We start from the raw sequence: 20341 nt of genomic DNA, 5'->3' as shown, positions 1-20341 counted from the left end.
TGGTTCGAAAGAGAATTTTTAATTTAAAATTTAATTTAATTAAATTTAATTTAAAAATAGCATCTTATTAAAATGACAAATAACTCTGCAATACACTTGTCAGGTGTGTTAAATATGTATATTAAAATCAACCGAGGTGATGATAACCGTATGTAGGATCAATTACTTTATCGTTATTAGAATCGAGAACTGAAAAAAAATTTGTTTCTTGCCGAGTTGAATATATTGTTCGAAATAAATTTTTTGTTTCGATACTGTTTGGTTAAGGTAGTTGTCTCGCGACAATACAATCCAAAATTTTATACTCTGAATCAAAACTTACTATCTATGGTTATCGATTAAAAACTTTTGTATATTCCGCTATTGCCAAATCAACCATAAATTGCCCGCAATTTACCCGCGTATTTGTTTAAAAATATTTTGCATGTACAATAATAGCAAAAAAACTGTCAAAATTTAAAAAAAAGACAAACATATTTCTTACATTTATACTGTTTGAAAAATCAAACAAATAAATCCGAATTATGAAAAGAATTAAAGTATCACAAAATAATATGGATTTTGTCATTTTGGTAAAAAAAAATAGTTGTAATTAATATTTTTCTTAATTTATGGCAAAAACTTTTGATCGTCAATATCCCCTGAAATCAACTGCAAGAAACAATGCAAAACGAGTAATTTGTAGAAAGAAACAAAGGGCAGATAATATTCTTTTTACAAGTTTTAGTAAATAACTTTTAAATGAATAAGTGAATCTAAATCATGTTTTACACAAATTTTATTAGAGTTTTCTTAATGTATGTGAAAATTTTTATTTCATTGGTAATATTTTTTCCTTGTCAGATTTGTCAATAAGTGCGATTTTCCATAAGAATAGTAACTTTAAACTTAAATAATTTCCAAACCATTAAGAAAATTGTGCTCAGTTTTTGCACAGATATTCAGAAGAAATAGTAGAACATTTTATGAAATTTTCATAAAACCTTTTAATATTTCGATATATGACACATATATCCTTATTCGGCTGCAAATTAAAATCCTCATAACTTTTGATCGCTTCAGTGAATCGACTCAGGATTATTTTATAAGTTTCTGAACACATGTAAGAACATTCTGTACAATTTTGGTTACATTCCTAATATTTCAAGAAAAGGTACGAAACATCCTTAACTTTATCGATGAATAATAAAGATGAAATGATACCATTAGGTCTTTTTATTATTGTATTTCTAAAACTAAATGGTTAATAATTTCGATTCTTTTTTTTAATAGGATTCCTAAAGTGTTTCTATTTCTACTTTGTATTAGTTCTTCATCACTTAATTTTTTTTTTAATTATTAAAATTCAAAATATGAGATTTCCGTACATTTTGCGTATGACATGTATAAAAAGTGCAATTTTGGATAACGATTTTCTCGCGTTGGAAACAGTCAATTACTTTTAAATTGTACAAACGGTTTAGATACCACATTTATTAACATATAGTTAAATTTTCAAATTTTTCTTGTTAATTGCGATTTGCAAGACAACTACCTTAATTCGGCATTAATTATTCCAGACGATTCTAAGATCGATAAGAAATCGACGCTTTGTGAATACTTTTTTTTTATTTAAAAAGAAATTTAAGTTAAAATAATATAGAGATTTCTAAACCAATATATCTCCATTTTTCAGCAATTAAATTGCTGTACTTTATCAGAGTTAGTATAAATCCGCTTAGTTAGTTTACTCATCAGAAGCTCGTTCGCGTATTATTTGTTACTCGCTAAATCGGCTTGTATCAAGTTCTTGGAGTTCTAACATTAATTTCCGTGACTTTCTTTAGCGACTTATGTAATTTAAATGACAATCTCTCTCTTTGCTAAGATAATACATATTATATTATATGTTTTATTTTGTACATTTGTAGATCTGTCTTTGTAAATCTGTAAGTCTTTCATTAATGTTTTTATCTCTATTACTTCTTTTACAATGCAGTTAAGAAAATTAGATTAGGATAAATATCTCTCTCTTGTATTTTTATCCATAGGTTTTTTTCTGTGACAAATTCAAATTAACTTAATTTCATTTTAAATTTTATTTTGAATTTTTCTATAAAAATAATTAATATTAAAAATGTTTTTGCTTCCTTGTGTGTGATAATAATTTGTAATATTGTATTTACAAAAGTTACAAAAGTTTTTACATTTTTATATGTTTAAATTTTTAACAGTATGTCAAATCTGCAATTTTCTTGAAAGAGTTATCTAGAACCGAATAAGTTAATGTATACTGTCTATATTTACTTACACGCAAAGATCTATTATTATTAAATATATCATTGATATTAACGCATAAAATTTAAATTATTATTGCGTCTAAATGTTGAAATTACAAATTTCTGAAAAACGATGCCCTCGATGAAATTTTCGTCGACTGCGGCGAGTTTAATTTACACTCCAATAGCCCAATATAGAGAACATATTTCCGTTGAAATTTATGGAAATTATTAATAACTTTCTACTTAATTAAATAAATTAAATTATTATCAGAATATTATGTAAATACTTTCTCGATGTTGGTAAAAAAGAAAATATTTTGTCATACATAATATGTAACAAATAAAAATAAAATGTAAAAAAGAATTCAATCAATTAAATTATAATTTTTTCCTCCCGTACAAAATTTCTTTTACTTATCTCGAATCCAAATTAAAATTAAAGTAAGTCACTCTGTCCAAATCCTTTTTCTACAATACTTATTATCATTCGTACGGCAATAAAGTAATAGTGCAAGACATTTCGTCAAATTTTTTTTGGGAAGTATTGCGATAAGTATTGGGAATTATATTTTACATAGGGTGAGTCATTAGAAACTATCTTCTAAGATATCTTTTTAAATATTGGTTTTACATAAAAACATTTAAGACAAAAGTTAAATAATTTTGATAAAACACATTTTAGTCATCTTAGTTTTATTTAAGTGCAGGCCAAAAAGTTTTGAAGGATTTTTAAATGGAAAGCTTTATTTTCAAGATGTCTTATCGAACAATTCCAACGTGTTATAAATTATTGAATTCGCCTTTTCACCTTTTACAATTATAGTTGATAAATAGAGCTTTCCATTTAAAAAATTTGAGATAAAACTTTTTGACGCTTCCACAAAAAACTAAAAAAACTAAGACAACTAAAATGTAGCTCCTTTAAAATTATTTAACTTTTGTCTTAAATATTTTTGTTTTAAAATTAATATTTATTAAGCAAGTGTCTCGCAATTGTCGCATATAAGACTAATCATAATTAATTATGTTTTTGCGAGTGAGCGCCACAAAGAAAGGATGAACAAGAGAGAAAGAGAAGATCTCGAAAAGCATCGAGCAATGAACGGAACAACGATATGCGGTAAGTAAATTATAAATTGTTTAATAAAATTGCAGAGGAACTTAGATAAGAAGCACGCGCTATACAGGGCGTCCTAGATCACCTGTACACCTCTTTTCTTTCAAAAACTAAGCATTATAGAGAAAAACTTTTGAACAAAAATTGGTTTTGAGGGGAACATAAGATGGTGGCATTGGTTTGACCTTGGATGGCATCGTTAAGGTCAAGTCAAGGACACCTTTAATTTCTTAGATGGAATCCCCTATTTTTTATTGCATATTCTTGTAGCTTATCTCGAGAGCTTTTCAAAACACTATAATAAAGTATTTTTTCATTAAGAATTTTTTTAGTTATTTTGTATCTTAATCTGACATATTTTAATATAAAATATAAAAATCTCAAAAATTATTTAGTTTTCAATAATTGTATCGTAATACTTTTATGTACAGAATAAAAAGATAGATCAAATAGTGTACAGAAAATAATTGTTTTTAAAAAAAAAGTATGCAATTATTTGCATTATATTTTTTTATAACAATTATTTATTTTTTCTTTACACCATTTGCTTCATCTTATTATTCTGTACATAAAAGTATTACGATACAATTATCGAAAATAATTTTCGAGATATTTTATATTTTATACTAAAATATATCAGATTAAGATACAACATAACTCAAAAAATTCTTAATTAAAAAATACTTTATTATAGTGTTTTGGAAAGCTCTCGATATAAGCTATAAGAATATGCAATAAAAAATAGGGATTCCATTTAAGAAATTAAAGGTGTCCTTGACTTGACCTTAACGATGCCATCCAAGGTCAAACCAATGATACCACCTTATGTTCCCCTCAAAACCATACAATTTTTGTTGAAAACGTTTTTCTCTAAAATGCTTAGTTTTCGAAAGAAAAGGGGTGATCTAGGACACCCTGTATATAAAGATTGCTCACAAATTATTCGATTACGCGCATTATTTGCCGATTATGTTCGACGAAATGTCGAAGCGACCAGCGATTTTGTATACTATGACAATTATGTGGAAGTGAGCGAATACCATGCAATTCTAGTATTGATGCGACTCAACGCGACGCGTCGCAGCAATGTCCGGTCAACCCTATCCTATTGCTCTCGCATTAATGGCGATGCCGACGCTTCTCTTCTCTCGCGCGACAGTCACGTGTTACGCTGCAACCGACACGCACTAATTATGCAAATGAGTTTAGGACGGCAGAATCGTTGTTAATGAGCGACTGGCACGTGCATTCGAGTTACATCGAGCGGAGAAACGTTTCTCGGCTGAGCGTGACGCCGCTCTCGTTCCCCTCTCGTCGTGTCGCTCGCATCGGTCGCATTTCGTCTCCGCGTCTGTGTCCCTATTTTTCCTGCCGGTTGCATATTGCGCCGCAGGCGCAATATCAGTTTATTGACAGAAGGAGAGGCGGAGAATCCGTTCCGGTCCTCGAATGGGAGCGGCATGCGTGGCGCGATGACGTTACGATGACGTTACGCGTCGCGGCGCTCGAAATTTTCCGCATCCGACAATGGTGGCTCTAGATTAGATCGTAATAATATACGAGCAAATAGGAATATATTCGGGACGTTTACGAGATTAAATGAAATAAGCGATCGCACGGAAAATTTCTCTCGAAACGATAGGATCTTATAAGTATATTCAAACTTTCTTATTATTCAATTAAAATATAAAATATAGGAATATAAAAAAAAAAAATAAGGGGAGAAGAAGAGAAAGAAAAACATACAGAAATGTAAACGACACGACGGCGGTGAAAAATCTATTCACCGGATCCGCGGCCATTGTCAGAACTCGACTATGTCGACTGTATGCGGTTATTTCGTAGCGTTCGTGCGCGAGGTTCGGTTAAACGAGAACCTTTTATACATTCCATGTACGCTGTTTCCGCTGCCCTTTTTCTCTCCTACCCATATTTTAATTAATGGTAGCTTCCTATGCGAATGCAACGTGCGGGAAACGAAATCACGACGACGCGACCAGAGTCGTTTTATCGCTTTCTCTGTTTTCTCTCTCTCTCTCTCTCTCTCTCTCTCTCTGTTTCTATTCACCCTTCCTTTCTCCTCATGTGGCATGCGTATTCGCGCTTGTTCGAATAGCGCGAGTATCAAAGTTGCTTTTTTACAGAGTCTCTTCATCGTCCTCTGTGCTCGAATATATCAAAAGTACACAAGTTCTTTTCTCTTTTCTTCTTCTTCCCATCTGGATCCGTATAAATTTTCAAAAGCTGATCACAATATTATTTGTGAAACATTGGAACATAAAAAACTTCATTCATTCTAAGATCATTAAATTTTTCAAAATATCACGAATAATTGATTACAACTTTTAACTTATAAACACTTGAAAAAGAGGTATCCAAAAATTAAATTTTAATTGATATAAACAGAGAATTTTTTTTATTTGTAAATAAATACTTTATTTATAAATAAATTTCTTCATCTGTAGATAAATGTAATTTTATTTTAATAGAATTTTAATAAAAATACTCAACTGTAACAGCATTTTTAATATAGGAAACTGAGATGCAAAAGGAAAGAAGATGCAAATAAGATTTGCTATCAATATTTTGCTAAAAAAAAGGATAACTTTCCGGATGTTGTTAATAGCAGATTTCTTGATTTTAATCTGACGATATTTCTTTAGCAAAAATGTCATGAAACATCAATAACTTTCGAAATATAAACGATTAAAAAAGAGAGAAAGGTTTTTTATAAATTAAACTTTGTAGAGTTAAAAGATTAATAAAACTACATTTTCTTCGCAATTAATTTAAAATGAAATTTACTTTAATACAATTTTAATTTGTAGCTTAATTATAAGAAGGAATTATATAGAAAGGAAAAAATTGAAAGCTTGCTGAAAATGATGAGTTTCCTTGACAGTTTCGCTAAGATAAAAAGATTAATTCCAAATCCTAATATTTAAAGAACATTCAGTAGAAATTTGGGGGACATCTTGGGACACACACACACACACATTTATAATTTAAAAGAATACCCAAAAAAAGTTCACAAATAATCACAAATATAAATATATTTACATATATATATATATATATATATATATATATAAAATATGTCTATATATGTTTTATTTCTTTCGTATAATGTCTGTCCTTACAAGAAAAATAAAGTAAAAATTATTTTACTGATTAATTTACAATTTTTTTATCTTTATTTTTTCATCTTTTTCTAAACTCAAAATTATTAGCAATTAATTTAAAGTCAACAATATTACAAAAATGGTTCAAAAATTTAATATTTATTGACATACTGAATAAAATTACACACATTTCTATAACATCTGAGTTATTCTATAATATATATAATGTTTTATATAGTATTTCAGTTCAAATTTCAAAAAAATCTCAAAACTTTTTTTAAATATTATAGTTAATATATAAAATAATTTAATTTTTATTTTAATAGTAATATTATCACATTTTATTATGTAAAATACAGAGTTATTTGCGTTTAATAGTTTCATGTCATATAATTTTTATTTACATATAATCTACATAATTTTCCATATATCAATGTTTCAACATTTTTTGAATATAATTTCTTATAAGCTATAATAATTTTGATTTTGTTTTTTGATCGCTATCCTTGACATTTTTTCAGTTTTGTACGCGCGCGGGATTATTGTAATAATTCAAATTAAATAAACATTTTTTCTTTTACTTATGTAAAAAAATTTCATTATCTATTTTACTTGATTTAAGCACGTATATTCGATTCTTCGACGGCAGATTTATTTTGCCCACGGGCAGCCAATTGTAATCTAGATGCATTTCTAATTACATGAAAGTGTGAACATTGATGTATCTGCCGCGTGAGCATTGATTAAATAGATAGATAAAAAAAGACAAATGAACGAACAGATATACATAAACGTTAAAATAAGTTTATTGCGTCTCGAGAGAGAGAGATCTCTCTGTTTCACGCTTCATGATTCCAGTTGATTCTCGAATTTATACGATCGTTCCATCGCCGCGTATCCGACACACCGATCGCAGCCCATTATCGTGGCATTCGTGCTTACACCCGGAGTAAAGTTGAAGACGAAAATGAAATAGTTAAGTGAAACGGGAATAGCGGGAGAAAGACAAGGATAGCCAATGTAATCCGCAGGTAAGAGAGAGGGAGATGGAAAGAAGCCATCGTTCACCATCGATTTCTCGAGACAGGTCCGGGTGAGTGACGGCAGCACAGAGTAAACTCTGAGCTATAATTGAGTTCGATGTGACTTGGGAAGGCGGTCGTATACCGCAATATATATATATATATATATATATATATATATATATATATATATATTGCGGTATATATATATATAGTGCGTATATATATATATATATATATATATATATATATATATATATACGCACGTATACGAGTATGTATATTATATATATCGGTATACATCGATACATATACAGTGTGCGAATATAATATCCGTCCGTGTGTACAGAGAACGCGTGTGCCACGCATCCGTGCACGGAGCGGATTCGACGATCGGTAAATGCATAACGAAATTTAGTTTTTATCGATCTTCCACTGCCGTACCGCCGCTTGACGGACAGTTTAATTAATTACTTTTAATTAACGCAAAATCCGAAACGAGTGTCTAGAATCACTCGGCAGCGTGCCCTCCCCCCTCCCCCGAGTGTGGGATACTAGGGATCAATAAATTCTATCATGCCGGTTACAAATATCGGAAGGGCGGTTAACAGGCAATTAGAGCGACAATAACAAACGAAAAAAGAATTAATACAGTCGATCGGCTGGATTAACTTCGAAATATAGGCAGTGCTTGTGCGTGTGTGAAATTAGATTGCGCGATAACTGATGCGAGTAGGTAAAGAGATTAGCTCGAGATAATGATGACAAAGTAAAATTTCGTTCTCCACTCCATCGCGCGAGAGTAATTTTATTTCGAATGCATATTTATATTAGTACCTGACATGTAAAAATAAATAAAAATTTGTGAAAATTGTTGATTTTGAAAAGGTACACATATCGCTGTATAATTCAAGAAATAAACTTTATGAAATAAAAATAATTGAATATGATTATTTCAATATAAGTAATATAATTCATTTTTCTCGATGACATACCTTAATAATTTATTATATTTATATTATTAAATAAGTATAAAGGATTGTTTTTTATATAAATGATCTGTTTCTTTTTAAAAAAATAGTTAAACTGCATAGAAGATAACGAGATACCTTTGATAAATTTAAGAAATTAGTAATTATAAAACTAATATAAAAATAATACCATAATATAAAAAATATACTAATAATAAAAAATAACACACCTCCGATTTTGTTACCACTTAAATATGTTATAGGAGAGGTTCTTCTGAAATTTCCCGCAAGAAATAAGTGGGAGACGGCATTAGTTTAAAAGATATAACAAATTGAAGTTTGACATTAAAGTATATATGCATGCTGTATAATTTGTTATTTTTTCATTGAAAAAAACTGACATTTAAACGGGCGAAGCCTCTCCTCCTGCACTCCTTACCCCGAAAAAATTCTAACCTAAAAAACTCAAACCTATTTTAAAAGTAAAGTTAAGTTGAGTAAAGTTAGGTTAGATTTTTTCAGGATGGGGGTGCAGGAGGGACGGAGCATCTTCCACGCATTCAATAAATAATATTTTTCAAGACAAAACTCACAAATTCGTGTAGGTACATGTTGAAAGCATGTTAAAATGCGAGAAACAGATGAAACATATTATTGACAAAAGATCCATGACTGTATATCTATTCTATAAATGTAAACAAATATTTTTTTCCACGTCTGCTCTGCAACAAATACAACGTACACAAACTTCATTTTTTTAAATATTACCTTATAATACCTGAGAAAAAGCATTAAAAAACTGTGAAACTTTAATTTGTTATATTTTCTAAACCAATGCAGTCCCCCACTTATTTCTTGCGGAAAATTATTCAAAGAAACCTTTCCTACAATATATCTGGTGGCGATAAAATCGGGAATATGTTATCTTTTATGCAGTTTTACCAAAAAAAATAAATAATTACTCTTCTTCCTTCTTAATTGTAAAGACAATTTTATTTATATTTTGGGAAATATTTTGGGAGACAATAGTGTAAAAAAAATCATTGTAAAGAAAAAGTTTATATAAATATGGTTTTAAAATTATTCTCAATAATTTTAGAGATACAGTTGTTTGAATTTTATGGAGAAGAACTTTCCTCCTGACTCACTCTGTATAAACTTCGTTTAAGCGGCAATCATTGAATGCGAACAAATGTTTGTCAACTAATACGAGCGTTGTAAACGTTCGCTTTAGTGCATTCTTATAACTCGGCCAATCTTTTACGTACACATATGTACTATATTTTATGACAGAGACAGGAACAAAATGAGGAAAGGCAAAGAGATTTCAGAGAAACGTCTGAAAGAAAGTTTTCTCGGAAAACCGATCCCTCTATCTATAACAATATCGTTCGGTCTTTGACATATAATTACCAAGAGATATTCCGTTTTGGGATTTCTCTTTTCGATGATATATTGATGCTCGAACATTTTTTGTAATCTTCTTTGAACAGATGATATATCTCATTGTAGGTATGTACGCGGCTGGTAAGACTTCCTAGCGTTTGCTCTTCCGTTCCCTTCTTTTCCCCTCATCTACCCTCCTTGGTTAGACCGTTCCGTCTAATGTCGAAAATCCCCCTGTCGTAGTCGAGACTATATACGAGTATGTGTGGAACGAGGTAACCGTACGAGAATGTGCCATCTAAGACGCAGTTGTGTACAGAACTCGACAATAATGGCGTCCAAATACATGTGCGGCCACTTGTACTGTGCAACCATTATTGTCGAGATTTCAACGTCCTCTCGTATGAGTTTCCAGCTTCCAGTATTTGCCGATTTAGTCAGACGCGACGAGACGCACGCATTCGCGCAAAACGATTTCCCATTCGCGATGAATAGCGTGGAGCTATGGAGTGCCATTCATGAAAAGCGATGCGGATAAAGAAGAGAAGGGACCTTTTTCATAATTGCTAACAAAAAGAAATTATATTTAAAATTTCTCTATCCTTCGACGAAAATATTTATTGCAACTCTCAGATTGATTTTTCCTAAATTTCTAAGAAAAGCTTCGTGTGCTAAACCACCTACTGTACTTTTAATTTATCTTACGAGGTGAAATTTATCTCAGAAGACATTCATGATTCTGGCTTTCTCCGGGCTTTTTCCCGAAAGAGGAACGAATTTTTGTTACTTACATTGTTCTGCTTTTACAGACACACGTATCGCGCGCGAATCATCCGGAGGATACGCTAACGCCGGGAGAACGTCGTTTATTCGCCTGCGTTGGAGCATTCCTTCGCCCATTTTCGCCATCTTTCTCTTTCTCTCTTGCGTAAAATTCTAGAAGCGTGCGACAAATATTGTAAGGAGGTAATCCACGCAATGCCAGATCCATGTGTACTGGCGGTACTTCTGGCGCGAATAGTAGCACCAACGTTCTCCAAATACACGTATCGCGCACCTTATGTGCGCTTATACATATTTAGCTACGCCACTTAAGAGATACAATAAGAGAGAATAAATGCATTTTCCGAAACGAGGATAATTTACATGTAAATAAAATTTTATTCAAGTTTATTCAACTTTTATTTATGTAATTAAATTTATTAATCAAAAAAAATTTTTTTTAATTTGCATTTAAAATTTTTACGATTTTCCATATATTCGCTCTCATCAAAATATAGTCGCCAACAATGTTTTTATATAGTCAAGATTTTGTAGAATCCTCGCTATTTGCTGCGTATAATTTAGCGAGAGACATACTATTATGTCCTCTAATTATTCTTCTAAACATTATTATTTTTATTAATAATACTCTTCATTTTTTTGATATTATATAAAATATTTTTTAAATATTTTTTATTAAATATAAATTTAAATTTATAAAAATAATTAAATTAATATAAAATCGTATAAATAATATAAAATTAATTTTATAAAAAGTAATTAATAACATGTCTTTTATATGCAGATGCAAAATTTCTGCAAAGTTACTTATATATAGTTACGTGGGTACAAAGATCAAAGATCAAAACACTGTTTTTGTACCCCCATAAAGATCTTTAATTTCTCTTATATGATACAGACTTTTATCCTTTTAGTTTTTTCAATTAACAAAGACTTGAATACAGTTTTTTATTACTTAAAAAATTTTTTTCAATATAATTTTTTCTCGTGTGGGAAATGCTACTGCTCACCACTGATTAATCAACGCAGTATGAAAAAAAAATGGTAGAGTAATTGGGGATTTTCGTCGCTGCGAGCGGATGCGAGTGCGACATGCAGCACAAAGAGATGGGATCTGCGATTTAGAAGTGAACAAGTACGTAAAAGCGCGACAATACACGGCAATCCATTCGTTATAATAGCGAGCTGCTGATATGATGGAACAAAATAGTCCGTGAATCGAAAGTATGTGAAATCCTCACCCCATTCCGGACGTGAGTGTCTGGAAGGAGTGTCCGTATCTGGATCGTAAGTTCGACACACTGCCGTCCGAGATGATGAAATTTTTATGCATCCAGTTCGTCTATGTTCACCGCGACATATTCGACACTCTCAACTGTAGCTTGCGATTTCGCAACCGATTTGATGTCAGCATACTCGTGTTGAATAATTGAGAGTCTCGAAACTAGATATCGTTGACAGATTGAATATACGCGTGAAGTGTTCCAACATAAATGTATATAACTCTACATTTAAAAATCCTCTACAATTTCGAAAGATAGATAAGCCGTGATGTAACTTTAAATATTTCTGTCGTTATGCTATTATTATTTTACAATTTTTTAACCTTGATGATTACGTTTCAGATAAATTTTATACTCACACATATCACGTGCATTCAAAATTCTAGATAAAATATATGTTTTTATTATTTGTATCTTTTTGAAACTTGAATTGCAAAATTTATACTTTTAATTGCTCATATATAATAAATTATTAATATTATAATTTGAATTTTCACAAAAACAAAAGAGTCTCGACTTGGAAATTTTATTTATTTAGTTAATTATTTATTTATTTATTTGACGAGAAGAAATTTCTTTGATGTGCAAAAGTGCAAGATACATAAGTGTTGTAAAAAATAAAAAAGAGAAAAATAGAAAAACAAAAGAAAAAAGACAACAAAAAATAAAAACAAAATTAACAAATTTTGATTATAATGAAATTTTATATATATATGAAATAAATAGATGAATTTAGGATCAGTTGATATTAAAAAACAAATCTAAAAAGTGAAACTACCCTTCGTATGCTTTCAACTTTTATCGATATATGTCACAAACTATTCAAGATATTAAAAAATGTTTTCTACAAAAGTTTCATGATAATAATATTTATATTTAACTATGCCAATAATTTGCGAAAATAATTATAAGAAGATAATTATTTTTAAAAAATTTATTCTTTTATACAATATATATATGTAAAGTTTCATTAAAATCAAGTTTTTATCAAATTTGTGATATCATTATAAAAAGTGTCGTGAAATGCTTATAACAAAAAAATTGATTAAGAAATATATTTTTTATAATATATAAGCATTTCTGTTTTAAAGTGATATTTAGTAAAAATTGCAGAATTCATTACATGTCTATATTGCATTGATATAATTAAAGCAAACTTCCAATTAATATTGAAATAATTCTGCTATAAAAGAAAATTTTACTTTACATGATAAAAAACAGAGAAAATATTATCCATTCATAAAAAAGGTATGTTAAGTCGGTATAAATATTGTTGCCTCTTTCCCGCAATGCTGATTGATTATCTCGACGATGTGCATTTTATTTCGTATCAATAAAAGTCTGTCATGGCTGAGCGACGCATTTGACAGTTCAAATATTAAAGATGTGTAATTTTAATTAAATTGATATGTAAAAACGGAGAATTAAAGTTATGTAATTATAATTATATAATTGTAATTATAATTATAATTATACACAAAATATCAATTACACGCAAAATAAATGGCGCGCGCCTGCAGTGTCTAGTATGTAATAAAAACAATCGAATTGTGCAGGATCGAGTAATTAATATTACGGAAAAGGCTCCATAATACATCAATATCGCAAAATAATTTGATATTATTAATATTATTAATGAATAATTATCGTTTATAAATAATATGTAACTACATATATCGCGACAATCAATTTCAAAGAGCGTATATTTTGCGTAATTTATTCATTTAATCAAGTAAAAAACGTAATGATAGGAATTCAAAATAATAAAATCGTTTTTTTTGCAATTTTAATTATGAACAATAAATACTTCTTCAACAATATTTAAAGTTTAATATGTTTCGTCCAGTACTTTATCATTCGATTTTTCGATGATTTAAATATGATTCAGATCAAGAATGCGTAATTAAATAATTGAATCACAGGATCGAGTAATTAACTTAACGAAAGGCCATGACACACATTTATCGAGGAATAAATAATTAATCTATAATTTCAAATACTTATACAGGGTGTCACTAACCATCCGTAAAGGTCTTTTAACAAAAAAAAGAAGTGGGTTTTATCAAAAATCGCCAAAATTTTGATAATTAAATTGGGTACGTTCTATTGTATGATGATATTTTTCGATAACTTTTGGTGCCAATCAGAAATGAGATAACCAGACCAAAAGTTAAATTTTTTTAAATGAAAAGTGGCATTTTTTATTGCAGATTCGGATTCCTCGGCAAAAATTAAAAAACTTTTGTCCCAAATATTTTTTTCTAAAATGCCTATCAATCTTAAAATAATTTTTAAAATATGATTTATGAACAAGATGTAGCTAGGTAAGAAATGGGTTATCCAGATCTAAAGTCAAATTGTTTGAATAGAACATAGCATTTATTTTTGCAAATTTAGATTATTTATTCATAATTATATTATTCATAAACATAACACAATTTTATTTGCATAAATAAATAAATAATTTTATACAATAAATTTTTTATTATTTATTAATATTCTAATAACATAGTTATGAAATGATAAAGTACAATGGTTAATAAATTTTTAAATAACATAAAAGATTAAACATTTATTGATAATCTGGAAATAATCTTGAAAGTGTGATGGAAAAATAAATTTTAACCGCATTTCTAGGCGAGTTAGCGTGTATCAATTCAAGTTGGTCGATGGATGCATTTTAGAAAAAAATGTTTGAGAAAAAAGTTTCTTATTTTTCACCGAGAAATGCGAATCTGTAATAAAAAGTTCGATTTAGAAAATTTGACTTTCGGTTTGGAGCCAATTTCCGATTGGCATTGGAAATTGAAAATATCATCGTACAGTAGAGCGTACTCAATTTAGTCATCAAACTTTTTGCAATTTTTGATAAAATCTCACTTCCCTTTTTCTTAAAAGATCTGATGGATAGTTAGGGACACCTTGTGTAATTTAATATTCTTATATACATACAGGGTGTCTCAAGATTCGAAGATCATACGTTAAGAACGTGTTATTAAAATCATTTAAAATTGAAATTATTCAATAAACATATGTGCGTAAATGTTTTCTGACAGAACTACAACCATTGAAAGTTGATGTAAATATTTGAAAAAAAAGAAAAAAAAAGTTTTAATTTAACTTTATTTACAAATGTTATTTACAAACTATAAATATATTAAATATATTTATTTATGAATGTATTGCAAATTCAAAATTATCTCCTTGCAGATTTAATACAAAGTTTTGCCCTCCGTAAAAATGAGCTAACTCGCTCTACCATGTAAGGCGAATTTCTTATTTCCTTTTTTAATGTCAACAATAGAAAACAATGACAGAAAATGTTTCAAATATTCACATCAACGTTTAATAGTTGCAATTTTGTTAGAAAATATTTTTATGGACATATGTTTGTTAAATAATTTCAACTCTAAAAAGTACGCCTCAATAATATGCCCTTAATATCCATATAAGCCCTTAAGGTCCATACCTCGAGACATGGGACATCTTGTATAGATGATAGTACAAATATTTCAGTAACAGATTATCGATAATATGCTATTCGTCCTTGATGACGTATAACGTGCTATTGTTTATATGTTACGACTTTGTTATCATTCGGCGATAAGTGAATACTATTGTAATAGTGGAAGAGACGCACCATCACACAAATTCTTTTTGTATACTTATTATCATTTGCATGGCGATACTCGAGCAGTAAAATACTAGTGGGAGACGATCCGTCAAATTCTTAAATTCCTTTTCTAAACGCGATTGCGAGTGAATGTGAGTGCTACGAGAAAACAGCAAAAAGGGAAAAGAGATCTGGAAAAACATCGAGCGATGTGCAGAACAACGATAAGTAATTTTTAAATTGCGGTAAGTAATTTTTAAATTGATTATTATTTATATTATTTTCAAAATATTGCTCGCTTTCTCTTTTCATTCTGTCGGTAATGTGATTTCTTCAAAATTATCATATAATGTAACAAAAATAAATAATAACATAATAATATAAAATAAAATAAAAAATAAATGATATAATAAAAATAAAATAAAATAAAAAAATAAAATATAACAAATAAAATATCCCAAATTTTATTTTAAAATATTTATTTAAAATTTAATATATTTATATTATATATTAATAAAGCAGCTAAAAATATAATATATAAAATATATATCAAAAGTTCTAAAAAAAATTTTAGAAAAATATTGCGTATTTTATATATGTGCAATATATTACGTAATATGATGCATAATAAAAATTATCACTATTGCAAAGATAAAAAAAGATCGATTAAACTCATAAGCAATAAATAATTTGTTAATAATAAATTAAAAATGTCATGAGCAAAATATTCTGCGCAAAATCATCAAAAAAAAAATTAATATATACAGGGTGTCCTAAAAATAATGCCGTAACGCTCATGTACACTACCAAGCGCGCGGCTCACCGACTGAAGGTCGGCGATGATTGGCTAGACTTTACTCAATTATAAACTCCTTTATTAAGCGTTATATAAAAAAATGGTTCAGGTTCTTTTCGATTTAGTTTGATCCAATCTACCTTGTTTGATTACTTACTTGTCGGACACCCTGTATATATGTGTAATAAAGTAATACAAAACGATAACTACACAATTAGTACACGGTCTTGATTACGGTGATTGAGACATTTTGTGTGGTATCTTTTGCATTATTTACAAACAATCAGCGATAGCAAACAGCCCGAAGTAATTAACTTCACTATTAAAGATTTATAAACATCAAAGCGGTAGCTATTTACCGAAGTACATATTTCGCGCAATTTATTCATTCGAAGTAGAAATCGAAGCGATAAAAGTTGAGAATTATTAAATAACGCTTTGTTGCAATATATTTGCAAGCAATCATTATTTTTTTAACGATTTGCATTTACACACATACACTTTCTATATTAAAATTTAATCTTTAAACATCACAAGTAACAATAATTGAATGACTAATTGAATAAATTAATTTCCGATGCATTGTATATTTGACATTGATATTATATAATTTTACAATGTATATTTCTTATCAATTATTATTTTTAAATTAAAAAAACAAATTCAATATTTGATGCTTGTTTTTTAAAAACCCATTTACATTACGCCTCTTTTGCTTAAAAAAAAAGAGGAATACATGCCATATAAATAACAATCATAGAAGTACCTTTCTCTTGTCCAAGTTATATTATAGATATATTAAAGTTATAAATATATAGGAAATTATAGATATATTTATATTATACAGTTATAATTATATAATTATATAAAAATAATAATTAATAATTATATAATAATAATTAAATAATTATAATAAACATAATCCTCCCGCAAATATATCTTAATATAGTGGGAAGGCTGAATACCTGGACTGTGCCTTAAGGTTCTAAGCCTTCTGAAGTTTACTATACAAGGGAAGCCAAGTACCTATTCAGCACAGCATTGCTATGAATCGCACAATAGCTCATATATGGCAGGCGCATTTTTAGTGTTAGCACATTAGTGCGTCGCCATCATCGTACCGTGGACGACTAGTAGAGTACTTATTATTTGTATATTAGTTGAATGTTTAATTTCGATCTCATTATTTTATTATTATTTTGTACTATATACATATTTATCATTAATGAGTTAAACGAGAAAAAATTAGAAAGAAAGACATTCACATAAATTCTATAAAAGTTTCTATTTAAAAAAATAGTTTTTTTTTTTTAATTTATAAAATTATTCTATATTTATATAGCTGTTTAGTAAAGATAAAGAATTGAAATTTTTTCTATACTTTTTTATTTATGTTTTATTTTTATTTTTATTTATTTATGTTTTAATTTTAAACGTGTAATATGCTTTAATGCAAATTGCTTGTACTAAAATAATATGTCAAAAATTATAATCTAATTTATTCTAGCCTATCCATTTTAAAGTAACGGATTCATCCACAATCTGCATTCTTCATCTACTATCTACAAATCTGTTGTCTTAAAATTAAATAAACGTTTGTCCACCGGCGTTAATGTGTAATAGCGGAGTTGTTGATATTGAAGCTACATTGTCTGTAACATATAAATATATAATAAAAGTCAATTCAAGTCACCCATGTTGGACAGGTAGTCTTTCTAAGGAGAAGATTAAGAGAGATACCGTATATATTACACTTATTATATTAATATGTTTAAATATTAATATAATAATGTATAATATATAATTAATATTTTTAAATATTAATATAATAAATGTATAATTAATATTATTGTATTAATATTTTTAAATATTAATGTAACAATATAAGATGAAAACAAAAGAGACAATGATCGAGAAAATAGAGGCAAGGGGCCTTCAGTAGTTTAAACATCTTTGGAGAATGTCTGAAGACAAATGGCCGCAGAAGGTATTCCGATATACATACACCATAAAAAGAAAGAAATACAAGAGGCTTCTACGATCTTGAGACAACGGAATACGACAGACCATAACAATTCGAAGAAGGGAATGCATTGAATAGAAATGCATGATGATTAGAAAGGAAAAGACAGTTTGCAGCAGAAACAAATCGAATCAGCTCAATTTAGGCTAATTGAACGGCATTATTAAATAGCGCATTAGTTAATTACAAAAGCACAAAATTCTATGATACAGCTACGATACAAATATAGTGCTCAACAAGAGATGGAAAAAAACCGAAGTTTAAAAATTTTTTTTTTTTTTAATTAAGTGAAGAAACGATATTTTTGGGTAAAAATAAACTGTTCTCTTGGTAATTTAACAAAAGAATGCTAGTTTTCTTTAAATAAAAGATGATATGGGAATTAAATTAATTTTGTTTATTGATTAGTAATCAATTTCAATGGATATGGATTGAGCTTATTACTATGCATTTATTTAATCAGTTGAGTTCGAATATTTTAAAACAGATTAATTTTTTGATTTTTATAATTCAATGGTATTTTATAATGTTCTTAATTTTTAAAGTTTCATAAAAATTAGAAGAAAATTTTTCTCAAGCCCAAAAACTATTGTTATTTTTTTTATTTTGTAGATGAGAATAGGACATGAAATCTTATTCTTAATTTTAGTAAATTTGAGGCTTATTTTTCAAAGCCACGCATCAAAGGTTAATAAATCAAAATGCTATTTTTGGTACAAGTTTTCAAAAATCAATATTCTGAGTAACTTAATGAGACAAAAATCCAATTTGAGGGGAGTAAAAAATAGTTTTTTTTTTTACCGTATTTTTTACTCAAAGTTCCTGTTTTTTTTTCACTACCCTTTTAATTTCTAGTGCTCGTTCGAGAATTTTAGTCTTCAATCATATATAAATTTTATATAACCAAGAAATATGCAAATTACATCAGCTATTTCGCTTTTGCGAAGGGATTACATATTTGTAATAAAATTGAGAAAACAGCAAACACGCCGTTAATAGAAAATTGATCGTCTCGTGATGCACACATCGCGATGCGTTTCGTAGAGTGCAAGAGGAGGAAAAAATTTGCGCTCCACAAAAGTCGCTTATATTTTTCATTGTATCGTTTTTTTTTTTGTCGGCCAAAGCAAGTAGCCCCCAGCTCGGAAATAGTTGTCGCTCGTTACACGCGGTTCGCGCACTTTCGTAATCACCGGCAGACTTGTAACGATGTGTTTTCCCCATCGTTGGTTACCCTTACGGCTATGAGAACGTGACGTGTGCACTAGTGAGAAATAAAAAATAACGCACGCCCACGTGCGCCCGCAGCGTAATTCTATAAATGCTATTCATAGCGGCATTCGCGCTGCGCCGTTTGTGCGCTGCGAGAGATCGTGAATACGACGGACTTTGCTTTTATTCGCGAGTTTATGTAATTTCTCGCCGGGCTGAGGAAAAATCGGGAGCAATCGAGCGAAAGGGCAATTTAGCGGTGGTAGCGAAAATTATATCACACGTTTTTGTGTGCGTTTCTATCCTCCTCTCTTCTTGCAGGCATTTAAAATAAAAAGCGTATTCGTATAGGCATCACTATTCATAAACCGATCCGTTATAAAGGGCACGTGAAAAAAAAAAAGGGGAAATACAGTAAAGAATTAATATCGTAGCTAGGTTTTGACTGTGCAAACTTTTTCACCAGTTTTTTTTCCTTTTTTAAGCTCCATATTGCTTTCACATACGGAAATAGTTTTGCATTTCGGACTATCTAGAGTAAAATTTAATAACGGCCACTATGAAAAAATAGAAGACGGTCGCTCGTCAGACTGTGTACATTGAAATTCCTATACGTTGTTTGTGTATCGGGAATCATGTAAATATCAAGGAGGGCTCACTTTATCGATGCCGAACTCTCCGACCGGTAGCCGTTCGAAAGTAATTAATATTCGCTCCCGGATTTTCGTCTCGCGCAATAATCAGCCTTAAAC

The 20341-nt window shown here is 29.3% G+C and overlaps 1 protein-coding gene across 1 annotated transcript in view; it reads left to right on the top strand.

The window, feature by feature from the left end:
* Positions 1 to 15672: 15672 nt before the first annotated feature.
* LOC126857163 (glutathione S-transferase D1-like) overlaps positions 15673 to 20341 on the top strand; it is a 155754-nt gene continuing 151085 nt past the window's right edge. Inside the window, exon 1 of the mRNA XM_050606354.1 lies at positions 15673 to 15803. The gene's annotated coding sequence lies outside the window, so the exon portion shown is untranslated. The remainder of the gene's footprint in view (positions 15804 to 20341) is intronic.

The sequence above is a fragment of the Cataglyphis hispanica genome, chromosome 20, assembly GCF_021464435.1.
Source record: "Cataglyphis hispanica isolate Lineage 1 chromosome 20, ULB_Chis1_1.0, whole genome shotgun sequence".
In the NCBI taxonomy this organism is placed as follows: Eukaryota; Metazoa; Arthropoda; class Insecta; order Hymenoptera; family Formicidae; genus Cataglyphis; species Cataglyphis hispanica.
Note: the sequence above shows the minus strand (reverse complement) of the source record. Positions and strands in the feature narration are given on the sequence as shown.